Here is a 12,994-nt window from a genome sequence, read left to right as displayed (position 1 = left end):
CTCACACAAAAGCACTCTTGAAGCTAACCTGCACAAAAGCACTCTTAGTAGGTACTAGAATCACCCACCCAAGGGAATTAGTGCCAAGTAACTAGCAGGCTGTAAATCCATACTGGAGCTCCCTGCATGCTAATTCTCCCAGCAAACAGGCTCTTGTGATCCCAGGGCAGCATCCAAGCAAGCCCAGCCACAGCCCAGCACCATCAGGAGCCCATGTGGTCCAGGGCTGGAAGCTTATACACCATCTCCTTTAAAAATACGTATGTGTACAAACCAGTTCCTAAAGATTCTCTGAAAGGAGCAAGTTATACAGATTATTACAGAGGGAGAGAAAATGTAGGTGACAAAAGCAGAGAAAGGAGGGATCAAAGTTGGGACCAGTCACAAAACACCTACAACTCTTCAGCCATAAAGCGGAATGTTTCATTTATCAATATTCATTCCAAGACTGCATTCTAGGGGCTGCTCTTTAGGATGCAATTTACTCTCTGTGCATATTGCCAGATTTTTTTTTTGTTGTTGTTCCTTTTGATCCTATGGGTGAGACAGGCTGTGCCAAAAAATGTCTTTGCCTAGGGCACCCATCTGTCCAAAGCCAGCAGCTCTAATAGGCACTGGAAGCACTCGGCGCTGACACTTCATACATCAGCAGCCTAGTAAATTGTACTTTTCTTTTTTTTTCAATAATCTCTCTATATACAAAATCCTGAAAAATGTCATTTACACACAAAGAGACCACAATTAATTTATCAGCACAGTTATTCAAACTTCTTTAGACATCATCTTTGTCACCAGAGGAACTTTTCAACAAACCCCAATAGTCTTTAGTTTCTCAGGGCTCCACATCATTATAATCTATTAGGCACCTTCATGTTAGCTCTGTTTTATTATGTAACACATAATTATGCATTTCATTAACAGCATCACCAGGCACAGTACATCAAAGAGAGAAAAGCAGCTGCCCAGGAAATTCAAAAAGATGCAGTTTACTTAAAGCTCACTGTTAAAAACCTTCCCCAGTTGCAGTTAAATCGTGACTAACATGTTTCAAAGATTTTACTCTGGCTCAGAGAGCAGAGTCCAAACAACCTCATTAGATGCAAGGCTGCTGACACAGTGAATATTCCCTGAACCCTTGATATTTCCAATAATATAAAAGGAAAAAATCATCAGCTAGCTACATAGTGCAAATCAATTTTCTTCTACTGAAAACCCACTTAACTGGAGATCTCTCTTGCTACTTGCAGCTTACAAGGACAAGTGCAGAAGTGAGGGCCCATCAAAAAGAGAAAAATATATATATTTATTTTGTATTTTAATTAATTTTTCAATATTTGTTCAAATAGAAGAGCTATCTGGCCAACAGAACAAAGAAAAGGCAAAATCTCCTTCCTTCAGATAATATAAAAATCATCATCCTTGGAAGAAGCAAACAACCCAGAAGAAATTATTTCATCATTTTTCACAAGGTTACATTAAACCAAAAGGCTTGGAATTAAGAAAACATTTAGAAAAAAAAAAAAAAACAAAAAAAACCCAAGTAGCTGCAGGACAAAGGTACAAGACAGTACATATGGGAGCAAGTTTAAAAAGGAGGTGGATGGGAAGGGACTTGAAGTCTCGGTACTACCAGCCAAACCAAATAGTTTTGGAGTTGAGGCTGCAGCTGGCACAATACATTACCTCTGGGCACAGTTTCCCAGTCTTCTCCCAGATTTTGTGGAAGAGTACAGACTCCCCTGGAAAGCACCTTTCAGTTCTCATGTGTACAATCAGAACTTCCCTCCTTGGAAATTTTTGCTCCTATTCATAAAAGACACCAAGAAAAAATTTTTCACAGTCAAGAGAACATTTCCAAAGGGTGAAGGGCTTGTAGCCAGCAGAAAACTTTTGATCATTCTTCTCTTGGAGCAAATACGAGCAAGGCTGCAAGCTAACAATTTGATGTAAAGAATGGAAGGAGACTACAATTCCCTAGTCACAGAAGCAAAAGAGCTGCACATGAAGCTTTCTTGAGAATAGGAGTTTATGGAAGTAACATCAAACAGGACTAAGTTGCTTATATTTTCACAACCATTTCATAGAAAATGTAGATCTGCATTTCAATTTCTTTAATCTTGGTCTTATCATCTGCTGGCCCTCGGCAACCTGTGTGTTGGAACACTTGAGTCACTTTAATTGCCACTTAATAATGTCCTGACAAACCATGAATTAAAATGCTGTTATCATGATCCACTATTTCCATCTGGGATTATGCCAAAAGAGGCACCTTCTTCACATATCGATACAACTGAATACTCCCTTCCTGAACTTGAATTAACTCTCTCTCTTTAAAACAAAGTGAAAAATATTCCTTTCCTGTGCACTTCACCTTTAAAGAAATCCTTTATAGTCTTAGGACTACATTCATTAACTCAATTTGCTTTACTGTCTCCTTATCACTCACCACCATCACCGCTAAAAATTTTTGGAAAAGTGGGATGCTGCATTACAGTAAACATAAATCTCCTGAAAAGTCATGATTGTCATGCTAGCCCTGAAAAGTTATGCACTCAAGTTCCCTCACCCTGCTGAAAATGATTATTTCTTGCAGCCTGAGGCACACCAAGCTGTGCATCACACTCTACAAAGGGCGGCACACCCAGCGTAGGTTCACTGCGAGGACGTCCTGCCAAACCCCAGTGCCAGGAGGATTGCACAATTAGTGGGATTCTTCCTCTTCCAGAACTCAACACCATTAACTATTCCAAGCCATTACAAGGAGTAGGCAGCCTCTCGTACCCTAGAGTTTAACTGCTGCCAAGACAGAGCACGAAAAAATATCTCAGTGCAAGGCACATACTTTTTAAGCAAAGTAGTTCTAATTAATCACACTGGTGCACTACATCTTAATTTAACTTAATTTGTAGTGTTAAGTAAGCTCTCATGCCAGTTTTCTCTGATGTGAATTTAAATATTTTTGTGAGTTTTTCTGAAGCCAACCAGCATTTTGTTGATGATTTTGTTGGTAGAAGAGAGAATACTTTTTTCCTCAGACCTGGAAGTGAGACATTGACTGCAAAAGAGAAGATAGAAATAATCAGCACAGCTAAGTAATCCCTGGAAACATATCAAAATCCTTTGAGTCTCAGTCCTTGGGTACTTGATGGAAAATGCTATGCAAATGTTTGATTTCTTTTTTCAGTCCCTCAAGGCCTATAAATACACCTGTTTTGACAGGTTGTGGCAATGGATGCAAGTGATACTAGAAACAGTATTGGTGATAGCAGTGACTCTTGCCAAGATCCCCTGGAAAGACATCTATCAGTGCTTTTTTCTGTAAGCTGGCTCTTCACCCTATGTACACAGCAGACATGAAACCCTAAAAGGAAGTTTCAAAGCCGCCTAAATCTGTGTCAGAAAGGTAACGCTGGTGGGTGTTGTGTCAAGTGAACTTTCTATTAATAAAAAGAGCAGCATTGTGTATGTGTGTTGCTGGATATGCCCAAACATTCAGCAGGCTCACATATAAAATATTTTCAAAACAAGCTGTGTACTGTATAATAACCTAGCTAAGCAACCTGGTACTTTTTAAACTCACAGTATTGCAGAATGCTTTTAATTATGACTCATGAGCATTTTTTTAAATAAAGTAGACAACTGCAGTGAATCTCTGTTGAATTTAAGTGAAGCTAAAACAAACATCTTCAGAATGCCAGAATTCTTAATGTCCCCAGCTCCTGAGGTCTAGAAAAGGCTGGAGAAGAAAGAGACACTTGACTACAGACAATTGCAGACTACACAAGGTTTTTACCAAGGCTTTTTTGATAAACTCTGTACACCCCAGGCTGAGAAACTCATTTCAACTTTAACTTCAGTGGGAGATTAGACCTTAAATAATAGAAAACTTACAAAATCCTGCTGTTGTCTAAAACGAGCCTAGATATTCATTCACTGCCAGTTTCTTAAAGAACTGCATTACAAAATCTGGGGTCCTGAAACCATTCCCCATCCCCTTCTCTGTGAGAATAGTTTCACTTATTTCATTTTCCAGAAAAGCTACTGCCAAAAAACACACAGTGCTCTTCCCCTAGTTGGAGTAAATTCAACAGAAAATAGTAGGACCTAGTGTATTGAATACTAGGTGTTTGCTGATTACACATGGTTACACCAATTATTTTGGGATTATTTTGAACAAGGCTAGAGTCTGTACCACACTATTCTGCATCTCTTCTTTGTAAAAAGGCTGCAATCTGAAAAAGTGCAAAACATACCATTTGAACACACTGGGCTCCTCACAACAGGCAGTGGAAGGAGAGCAAATGCTTACCCTGTTAGGAATATCTGCAGGCTTGAAGATTTTGAAAAATTGTTTTACTAGGGTTTAATCTCTTCATTAGAAAAAATATCAGGCAGCTCAGTAACAGAAAGCTAGGCCTTGTCAAAACAACTTCTGTGAACAATCTCAGGTGTAATCAAAAAATGGTAAGTGATCCCTAAACTGTTTAAGTGTGACGGGGTGATGCATTAAACAGCCTAGCACTGGGAAGAACCTGCCAAATTATTTTCCAAATAATTATGCACTTCCTCTGCCTTCTTCAAGGAAACACGATGTGAAAAATCTTGAATACTACTCATTTGTCCCAGCTTCTGCAAAAGATTTTCCTTTCCCCACCAAAATCAGATGGAAAAGCAGCCTTGTGGCATTCTTTCATGAGGAGTTAAAATTAAGACTGTGGCCATGGAGAGAATCCAAAGCTAAATTCACTATTGAGTAATCCTGCTGGAGTAACAGCATTTAAGGCATCTATTTTTGAACTATTTTTAAGCAACTAAGGAGGAGACAATTTGAACTTGCCTATTGGGTGGGCACATATGCCTTCCTGCCCTTTCGGTGAGGACTCTGTAGCACATGCCCTCTTAGCCAGCACTGCAAAAAAATGCCCCCTGATCCAGAGCATACACACGTGTACTCATTCTAAAACAAGGGTCAAAATCCTCTCTCATCTGCCCCTATGTAGCACAACATGACCTGTCATGAGCCTCTATTGCATTCTCACACAGCAATGCCTCCCCTGACAGAGAATGTGCTCCCTATCATTTTCTCTCCATGTCTGCTCCAGGAACATAATGTCCCTTTCACGCCCTTCCATCTTGAGCAAGTCACAGGAAGGCACAATCAGAAATCTCCCAAGGTCTGTGCTGCCAAAGTGTGCTGTGAGGATGCAGTCATTTGTTACAGCCAGTTCTCCCTTGTCTTCGTCTCTTGCCTCCTGAGTATTGCATACACTCTGCTAAACAAGTGGGAGAAAGGGAAAAATATGACTCAAGCCTTCCAAATAAATTATCTTTTCTTTAAACAAGGGTCAGACCGAGGAACAGGGTGAAATGGGAGCAGTATAACTAGAGTGACCTGATGTCAACCATTTGCTACATGATTTGAAGCACCAGACAACACAACTCAAATTATCTCCACAGTCTGTGCAACTTTGTCCTTTCTCAAATCAGGCACTGCTGGGCACACGTTGCCCCAGGGACTGCAGAAATCACCAACTCACCAGTGGATAACAACCTGGTTGGTCACTGCCAGTTTGGGTGTTAGTGGGGTTTTGTTTTAGAGACATAAGAAAAGAGCTCAGGCTTGGCTCTGCAAGCTTTGCTCTGCCACATCCATCAGACACTCAAGAGTTTTTCCATCATCACTCTTTGGTATTTCACAATGAGAGAAGAGCTGTCATTAGGACATCTTTAAAACAGGACAGGTTCCACTGGATACCATTTATGCTCCTCTTTTCCTCAATGCTTCTACTTTTCCACATACCTTCACAGCTTCCCCTTGATGCCCCATCTCCATTCACTCTTGCTCCTGGTAGCAGTACATCTTTCACCCACGTTCACTGCCACCACCATGTGTGTCCTGAACCCAGCCTTATTCCTCTTCCAAAAACACAGAGGACATGTAGAAACTGTAGCAGCAAAACATGCTGTTCTGCCCAAGTGAGGACCAGGGTCCTTCCTTAGGGATTTACCTCTCTCAGGACCAACAGTAGGAGCCTCCATCCCACCAACACACCATGTCCAGCCCAGCTGCTGCTGTGTTCTGTAACCACCTGCTCCTGTTTCAGCAGGGCCCAGTAATCAAATGGGGATCTCTGGCCCCAAGCCCCCATTCATCAGAGCACCCACTTGCATGGGGAGTTTCATTCAAAATTATTATGAACCCCTCAGGCCAGGAAAAAAAAAAAAAAAAAAAAAAAAAAAAAAAAAAAAAGGTTTATTATGGTAGCTTTTGTCCCAGAGAAAAATAATTTTCTCAAAATTTCTTAAAAACACTCTTGGCAGCATTATGAAGGTTTTAAAGTTAAAAATATAGCAAAATTTAATGGTTTCAGATGCTTTTCATGTCAGTGTAACTGGGAAATACCTTTAATATGGAAACAAATTAAATTTGGCAAAGAATTAGTACTTAAGACATCCCAATTGCATTTTGTAATTCAAAAGAAGTGAAAACAGATAAGATACTGTGAATTAAAAATAACTTCTGCATGTTAAATTCTTGTGAACTTTCATTAAGGTTTGTGTTACATGTCCCAAATGTATCATTGCATGTTATAATACACTTCAACCCTTTATTTATAAAATACTTTTAAAGCTACTGATAGCTAGAGCCAGAAAAATGACTATATAAAAATGTTATCTTCTCAAATTACAACTTCATTTCCAATGTGTGTACTTAAAAGAGAGATGCAATCTCAATTTCAATATTTCAGATGCACAATAGAACTTTCAGTGCCAATTGAGTCCATGTACAATTCAGTCATGTCTGTTTATTTTACTGATAAAACCTGGTACCAAAGCTGACACAGCTATATTAGAGATAAAGCCGGACTCTCTTCTAGTCTGGGAATTACCTGCAGGCTAACCAACTGTCCCAGTGGTGCAGTTCTTCCATACAGATGATGAATGAAGGATTCAGAGGGGACTTGTTCTGACCTTCTTGGGCTGGGTTCACAAGGCTACCATCCAGAAAGAAAAAAAAGAGTTCATTTCATTTTCCCTACGAACATACATCTTTTATCAAGTGTTCCAGTGACCTGACAAATTGTTTATCATCCCTATTTTTCAGGTTAGAACCCAAGAAGCTTTCATTTGGAATGCTATATTGTCATCTCTTGAGTGTTTTAAAATTGGATTTGGCTTGGCCTTTCAGATTAAACTACATCTCCCACGATGCACCATCTATTGGCCCTCCTTCTTGAATAGACCAAGAAAGTTTCTTTGGTGTTTCAAGGCAAATATTACATTCCTTAAAGAAAAATGTTAATGTGGAACAACAAAGTTTATAGCAAGACAAGTAAATTTTTTAATTTTTCTTTTAGTTTGAGTTTTTCAGATGTTCAGCTTTCTGATGAAACTTCCAAGGTTTTTGTAAAAAAAAATCTGAAGTTCTCATTTCAGGTCAAAAAGAGAGGAGAAGCAAACTTTTTGAAATCATTCTAAACCAGGTGGTGGGGAAAAAACAAGCTCTTGCAGACTTCAGTGTTTACCATCACTCCAACCACAGAGTTATTTTACTATATTTGACCATAAGATCACATTAATCTTAGTTCAAATCAGCCTGTTCTGCTGCTTCCTGGTATGCCAAAAGCATATTCAGCTCTCAGAGAATTTTTCTTTTCACACTTCAGCAAACTATAACCATTATCAAGGAAAGGATTGCACTTTGGATGGCACTATGAGTTTGGAAGGGAAGTCCCTCCTCTTCAACTAGCCAGATGTAACACCATGTTTTGTGTGCTGAAAACAAGACTTGTTCCTTTTAGTACCAAAAGGACTGATTAAAACAAAATTTAATATGACATCTTGCAAAATATCCTGCTTCCTGTAATTCCTCATGCCGTAAGACCTGCCCTGGAAACCTGTCCTGGATCAAGATTGACTGGTCTCCATTTTCTGAATCTCACAGAAAGGCACCTGCACTCTAGTTGACTCTAAAGTCAGCTGCTTGAAGAGTATTTTTATTGTTTCCTTCATGGAATCATAGAATGATTTGGGTTGGGAGGGATCTTAAAGATCATCCAGTTCCAAATCCCTTGCCATGGGCAGGGACACCTTCAACTAGACCAGGTTACTCAAACCCCCATCCAACCTGACCTTGGCCTTTCTCTTACCATAGCAAGTTCTAAGGCAGCAAGTGCACGAGCAAGTCTCACATAAGACATAGTTTGCACTGAAAACCTTTTGCACCTCCAAGCCTGGCCAGCTCTGCCAGAGCACCTCCTGGAGTAACCCCCAGCTCCCTTTGCAGGCTCTCCTCGAGGCCTCCACAGCACACCAAGTACCAGCAGGCACTTATAAACCAGGGAGGGACAAACCATTTCCCACTGTGAGCTGCTTTCACCCTTTCCAGCTTAAGGAGCAGACGGGAAGAGGGAAAAACCGGAGGTCAAGGTGGCAGAAACAGCCCTCACCCAAATGGAGGCAGGGGCTGCTCAAGGCTAACAGGCACTGCTGTGTCACTGTAATGAGGAATCACAGAATATCCTGAGTTGGAAGGGACCCACAATGAGGCTCAAAGGCACAGCTATACAGACTTTTTCTAGCATCCCATTTGTCAAGAAGAAACCAGAGAATTTACACCCAATTAATATTCACATTTAATCCAAGCCTGATACATATCACTATTTTCTTGCCCGGTAAATATACAGTTTATCCATCTTTGTCTGTAGAATAGAGCTCTCATCCATTAGATCTGGACTCCCTCAAGAGAAACTTGATTTAAGTCAATGAGGATTCTTGGCCTCCTGATGGTCTGTTTAGCAGCCAGAGATTATTTTCCCTGTTTGGCCTTCAAACATCAGCTATACACTATTACCTTACTCATCTCAAGAAGGAAAGACTCAGAATTTATATTTGTGCTAGCATTTTCAAAAACATCCCTTCTGCTTGCATCATCATCACTGCAAAGGATTTCAAATTAAGCATCCTGCATCTTACAACCACCGAGCAGCTGTCTGATTAAAAACCTGCACTGGTACCAGGCAGATTTAATATGCATTTTAGAAGTTTTGAGCTTGTTTTTTTAACATCTTATATCACCATTCTGATTTTGTTATAACTTCTCTCTAGTTACCTGGATTGGGTGGCTGTCTGTGCTGTATCCTCATGTCACACCCATAAAACAATGTCCCACTTAAATTTATTGTGAAAGGAGGACAAAAGCTTCTTGAGAGTCTCTCTCAGAGGAACTGAGAAAGGCAACCCCAGAATTTCCAACAATCCATCCTGCTTATAATTTCAGGTAAGTACATTTTGCCTAAATTAGAAGTACTGAAGGAATACACAGAGAGGGGAGAGGTGAGGATTTAGTTGTTACTACATGCTGTCAGAGCTATTTCATGACACTTAGTCCAGATGACCTGAGGCAATACTGTGGAACATGTCAGAAGTACACATTACAAGTGAGGTATTCAAATTATGAAAAAGAAAAGTTCATTTTCATTACCAATGGAAAGTGCATAACAAAGACACATCAAATTTCCTAACTCTAGGACAGTGGTCACTTACAGCAATGTAGTTTATTATATACAGCATGTTTTAATGTAGGTGTCAAACAACAGAAAGCATGAAGAAACCTCATTTCTGAGCCTTCATTGCTGTCTTAAGAACCAGATTATTTAACATAAAGCTTTTTATTTCTGCCATATTGCAGACTCAGACAGACATTAACAAGCAACTTGTCATAATGATCTGGAGCCCCATCAGATGGTCAGTATATTTCATATTTCAGTACCAACATCATGCCCGTTTGGCACATCCCATTCATTCACAGCAGCCACACCCACCATTCCCGGAGGAGACTCTGGGACAGAGCCTCTCTTGGGAGAGTTAGTCCCCTGAGAAGATTTCCCTTTGATTTATATAACAACATTGCACTTCCACTTCCAAATCCTAAGAAATAGTCTCTTTTCTCCTTTAGTCTGCATCTGTCAAAAGCCTGACATTCCAGTGTTTCACACTCAGAGAAGGGTTTAGAGCCTTAACCTTTTCAGAATTAATTGCATTTCCCATATCCATCAGAAGAGATTTATTGGAGAAATAAATTTGGCCAATAAAGTGATATGCTGCTTTAATTCTGTTTGAACAGAACAGGCAAGAAAGGGGAGAGAGTCAGGGTTGCCTTCTATCATGTGTAATAGAAGGAAAAACAGCTTATAGGACAAAGGATCCAAATTGGTGCAAATGAAACTTCTCTCAGCTTGCACATAGGCACATCAACAGCACTGAACACAGACACTAGGCTAGCCCAGAGCCACCTTTCCTCTTTAACACTTGTGAGACATTTTTATTGAGAAGGAAAAATAAAAGGAATGGTAAAAACACAGGATTAGCCAGAGAGCAAACACACTGTAGAAAGATGCTATTCCTCTTCCACGTCTAGAGCACCCTGAGGCCTGCAAGCCCAGGACACATGACACTTAAAAAGACATGGGAAACAGAAGGCTGTGGGAAGACAAGTCATAAGGCTGTTCCTTGTACTTGCCAAAAAAAATGTCACCACATCTACCCTTTACCACAAAAAGCTGAGGATGAGGGTCAAGTGTCAGCATGGGGGGTAGAAACAGGCAGCCAAGAAAGAAGAGGTGGGCAGATGCCTGTGGGGTCTGCCATGAGGGAAAAAAAGGAAAAAGGCATCTTACAAACCTGTTCACTACAAGTTCCACATTCATAACTGTTTCCAAATGGAAGGCTGTGAAAAGCCAAAACAAACATTTCCAATTCTTTTTGAACCCATCAGACAATATAGGAAAAATATGTGCATTTTATGGTTTGAGGGCACAACCTTTTAATTATGTGTTTGCATTGTCATGTCCAAGACCTTTTTTCTCCTCAAAAATTAATATTTCCTCAAGCAATGCAGCTATTTATCTTGGATGAACATAAATTGAAACAGAATCTGCCTGTGCAGAGAGAGGCTCAGAAGGGTTAGAACATGACACCTAGGGGAATTCAGAACGCACTGCAATGAAATCCTCCTCATTTTTCCAGGGTCTTTTCAACTCGGTTCCCTACAGTTCTTAAGAGTTTCCAGATACTGCTTTACATACACTGTATGTGCATGTGCAGAGGCACTTAGAGAACAGAGAACAAGGTCAGGTAGTGGGGAAGGTAGGGAGAAACTGATGGAAAGAAAATGTAGGAATTTCCTCTGTACCAGAGCTGAATGGACAGCAGTTCCTGGCATCTAAGAGCAGCAAGTGTTCTGGCATATAATCACCTCTCATTTCTCTGTGATAGAGCACAGCCTCATCCCCTGAGGAAAATGTAAAATGTCAATCAACTGCTTTTGCCCCTAAAGAATTATACCTGCAGAAAGGCTGTAGATTAATGGTTTACAAATGATACTTAAATTGTACTGAGGCATTACAAGAAAATCCAGGCCTACTTTGGAAAAGACATTACATTTAGTCATAATTTGGGCTCTCAGAAAACTTGCATCTAGCGTGCAGGCATCAACTTTCCCCTCTTCAAGTCTTACAGACTTAGTTGGCCAGCAATTCACCCAGTAACTTCCAAGATATGCATAACAGCAATAACAGAAGCAGAAATAGTAGAGGTCATTTTTACTTAATTACTTAATGGATAAGTAAGTGCTAAAGCACCAAGAGAACACTGAAGGAGGACTTTTTCCATAATCAATCTAATTATTATTTCACAATAGAGAGGGTTTCTTGCACACACACCAACTTTCAAGCTAGAATATAAGAAAAATAAATGCTTCCTACAGAATTTACACAACCTAACACTAACATGGATCCTTGGTGTGAGTGCCAAAGAACAGCCATTTTATCCAATACTGTGCAACAGCACACTAGGAGGGAAAATCCAGGCTTAATCACTCTGTGTGAATTCTGACATCTGCAAAGATTTCAATGAGATACTTATGGGCAAAACCAGCTGGGCAGCCAAGTCTGGGTTTAGTCATGGGTGAAATTTCCACACACACTAACACTCACAGGCCTTGAATGTCCTGACCTGGAAGGGTGAAAAGTTCCCCCTTGTGACCTCAGTTTCACTTCTCTGTTGATTAAGCTGAATTTCAGCTGCACCTTACAACTCACTGTCCCCAGGTGTTGCAATCAGGGAGAGCAAAAACACCCTCTCTAAGTGAAAGAAAATTATTTGCAAATACTTCAGCTTTCAGAAGTTGGTCTGGAAAGTATTGTAGTGGGGACTCAAGATGTTCTGTTACGAAAGGAGGGGGAAACAGATATGTGAAATGTGTTCCAAATGAATCCCAAAATTTTGAAATCTATGAGGCATAACTTGACCAGAGAGACCTGTGAGGTTTCCCATTAGATCACTTGCCTATACTGTAAATCCTTACTCCATCCACGAGGCCATACTCAACCCCAGCATTAAAAGGTGAATTGTACAAGGGCCTGATCCCCCCCAGAAGTGAATTTACAAAGCAAGCAGTGTGACCTACAACTGTTTTGTAACCCAGCAGAAACCCCTTTTCTTCTTTGTAAACCACTGATGGCATTATCATTTTTCTAACCTCAAAAAAAATTAAAAATAGGAAAAGAGACTGTGGAGGGATAGAATGTAAGAAAATAAAGATAGTGCAGAAGGTAGTCTCACACCTGAGGAGTTGCAGCTGTACTAATCACCAAAGTTTAGGAACAGGCCTGCCCTTAACAGGCCACAGTTGTGTCCAATAAGAAGACGAGTGCTACAAAAGAGTGGGTTAGCTGGGTGAGGAGAGAAGTGGAATTTGTTGGCTGTGCTGTGAAAAGAGTTGGAGTTTGTTGGCTGTACTGTGAAGAAGGAGTCAGTGTTGTGAGGAGATGCCCATGAGAAACCACCAAGAAGGTATGGGAGTTTCACAATAAGATGACAAGAGATGTTCAGATTTCTCAATCAAAGTGTTACTTCCAAACTTACAATCCACATTTAAAAGTTCCCAGATAAAACAAAACAAAAAACCCTCTTTGGGCAAACCAGAAACAGA

General features: G+C 40.2%; 1 pseudogene; it reads right to left on the bottom strand.

The window, feature by feature from the left end:
• The window catches only part of LOC136554935 (uncharacterized), a 63,107-nt pseudogene that overhangs the window by 46,215 nt on the left and 3,898 nt on the right, over positions 1-12,994 (bottom strand).

Source organism: Molothrus aeneus, chromosome 1 (genome assembly GCF_037042795.1).
Source record: "Molothrus aeneus isolate 106 chromosome 1, BPBGC_Maene_1.0, whole genome shotgun sequence".
Classification (NCBI taxonomy): Eukaryota; Metazoa; Chordata; class Aves; order Passeriformes; family Icteridae; genus Molothrus; species Molothrus aeneus.
The sequence above is the reverse complement of the archived record's forward strand: the minus strand, read 5'-3'. Positions and strand labels throughout refer to the sequence as shown.